The sequence below is a fragment of the Otolemur garnettii genome, unplaced genomic scaffold, assembly GCF_000181295.1.
Source record: "Otolemur garnettii isolate 467f Iridium unplaced genomic scaffold, OtoGar3 scaffold02160, whole genome shotgun sequence".
In the NCBI taxonomy this organism is placed as follows: Eukaryota; Metazoa; Chordata; class Mammalia; order Primates; family Galagidae; genus Otolemur; species Otolemur garnettii.
Genome location: NW_003854555.1, coordinates 521 through 2972, shown reverse-complemented (window position 1 = coordinate 2972; position 2452 = coordinate 521). Strand labels below are relative to the sequence as shown.

The 2452-nt window shown below is 37.3% G+C and overlaps 1 pseudogene; it reads right to left on the bottom strand.

Moving 5' to 3' along the window:
• Nucleotides 1-532: 532 nt before the first annotated feature.
• LOC100966342 lies at nt 533-835 on the bottom strand (annotated as a pseudogene).
• Nucleotides 836-2452: the final 1617 nt, after the last annotated feature.

Genomic DNA, 2452 nt, shown 5'->3' with positions numbered 1-2452 from the left:
AGCAGACCCTGACTTTCAGGAAATGAAATGAAAATGGAAGAATTTATCTGAAGATCCAACGATCTACAAATGGAACCGCTGCTCTTTTGAGTGATGCCATCTGAGTGGTATTATTGAAAAAGTCCAGATTCCTTAATATACTGGTAACCAATTATTGGGGGTCAGGTCCCAGGAGGTGACTGGGTTTAAGGGAGTTGAGACTATGCTGAAGGCAGAGGGAGGATAGGACATAAAAACAAATTAGTTTTTCCATACCACAAGGCATTTGTGCCAACGTGGCTGTGTGTCAACATCAGAGAATCCCTCCTCTTGGGAGCCAAGAGGAAGTCTCTCAAAACTAGAGGGAAAAGATATTTTCCCTCATATCAATCTAGCTTTGGAGACATTCTATTAGTGACATATGCCCCTTCCTGAAGAAACAATGAAGTGTTCTGTGTGCTAAGAACATAGCTTAAAAAAAAAAAAGTAAAACAAAATTCTGCATTTTTATAAAACTTGATAAAAAATAGTATTTCAAACTGTACAATCACCAGAAGTACACAGTTATCAAAAATGCACACACTTCACTTGGCATCTCCAGCACCTTCAGCTTTCTGTGCCTGGTCTGTTTTGGCATCTCCATTTTTTGCAGGATTATTCCCCTCCTTGCCAGCATCAGCTTTTCCCTTTTTCCCTTTGGGTACCTTCTCGCCCTTCTTTGCAGGGGCATTTTTAGGCTTGTGCTCTGGTTTTGGAGGAGCAGGTTAACAGACAACCTTGCGGATCTTCTCTGTGTTTCGTCCTTTGCCTTGGCTTTATCTCCTTTAGCATCCCCTTAAGCCTTTCTCTTGGGCATGGTGGCAAAGGCGGTGGGACGTAGGTGCTGTACGCGGGGATGTAGAGACAGCTGAGCATTGGTCGGTCCGGGGGTCGTTTTCGCCTCCTCTTCTTCACACTCCTACAATATTGCATTTTATATGGAATCAGAAAAAACTTGAAATAGCAAAGAAATTTCTCAGAAATAAAAACAGGGCAGGAGGAATTACGTTACCTACCAGACCTCAGCTACCCCTTCAAAAAGTAGAAAACAAAATCTCTTCTCAAATCCAATAAGGGGTTCCTGTGTGCGTAGCAATGTCAATCTGTGTAAATGTTTGTTTTCATATGTACATTAATGTGTATGTTCAATAGTTGTGCTCAGTCTGGTTAGCTCATTTTGTTCCTTCTACAACTGTCACATTCTATCTTTTTTAGCTTTCACAACCTTTTTAGGAAGAATGCTCTGTCAACAACTTCTACGTCAGTGATAGAGTGAATATTGACAGAAAGCTAAAGGGAAATTGAGTCCTTTACTTTCTCATAAATACTTTTGTGGTATGTAGCATCTGGTCTGAGATCTCAGGTTGCCTCTGGGACTGAGAAGAGCATTCAGTAATGTTTACTGTCTTGCATAGTTTCTAATGCATAGCCTTTACTTTCTCATTATCAACATTTGATAACAACTTGCCATTACTATAAATGTGAGTAATGTAAGTGTAAAGCTAGCCGAATTCATGTAAATCTAGATTCCTTGAATAAATCTGGCAAGATTGGGAATAGTGTTGCTTTCATGTTTAAATAAGGGTACTGAATGAATATTAAACAAGCCTTAAAACTTCATGCTTACAGAACAATAATCATTAAAATTACAACTTTATTTAGGAAATCTATTACATCCAGCTAAATACCCAAAGGAAGAAAATCTCCAATTTTCTCAATTCTCAAGAGTGGAAAACACCCTGGACTGACAGGAAAGTAGATAGAAGAAAAAGGTGATTTTATGCTAATAGGCAAATATTAAATGAAGAATCTAACAAAAATTCTATAATCTGAGAGAGAAACATGCTCAACTAATAGTCAGTGCTTGTAAAATGAGATCAGCATTTTGCAGTTCCTATGTGTGAAAGATGTTTGCAAAGATGAGATTTCAAAATCTCATTACAGATTAGATCATTTGCCATCAATGTTAATGATTACATCACTAACTTTAAATTCAAATCACCTGAAATGCTATCTCACAAATATTCACTTCTTATTAGTAGACCCATGCTATAAAAAGTTGAACACAATGGTTAATATATTTTAAATTCCATCAAGCAAAGAATTGTGAAAGTTTGTTTTCTCTAATCTTAGGTAAGTATTTACATAAAATAGCCTTGATATTGTATATTGGTGTACAGTTTTGCTATCCAGTTCTACATAGAAAACTTTGCTGACTTTGATTCAAGTTGTATTCTGTAAAGAATTCTTCCACAAATTGCTCTACATTAAACAATGTGTTAGTGGCTCCTCTATGATATTGTAGTTGCACAGGAGATGTGATGCTCAGTGAGACCTTGGCAACATCGGGCTATAGTGATTCCATCCCTGGTCCCATATTAGCATCAATCATCTAATTAGTGGTTACTATTATCCTAATTTCTGAGAGAGAGAA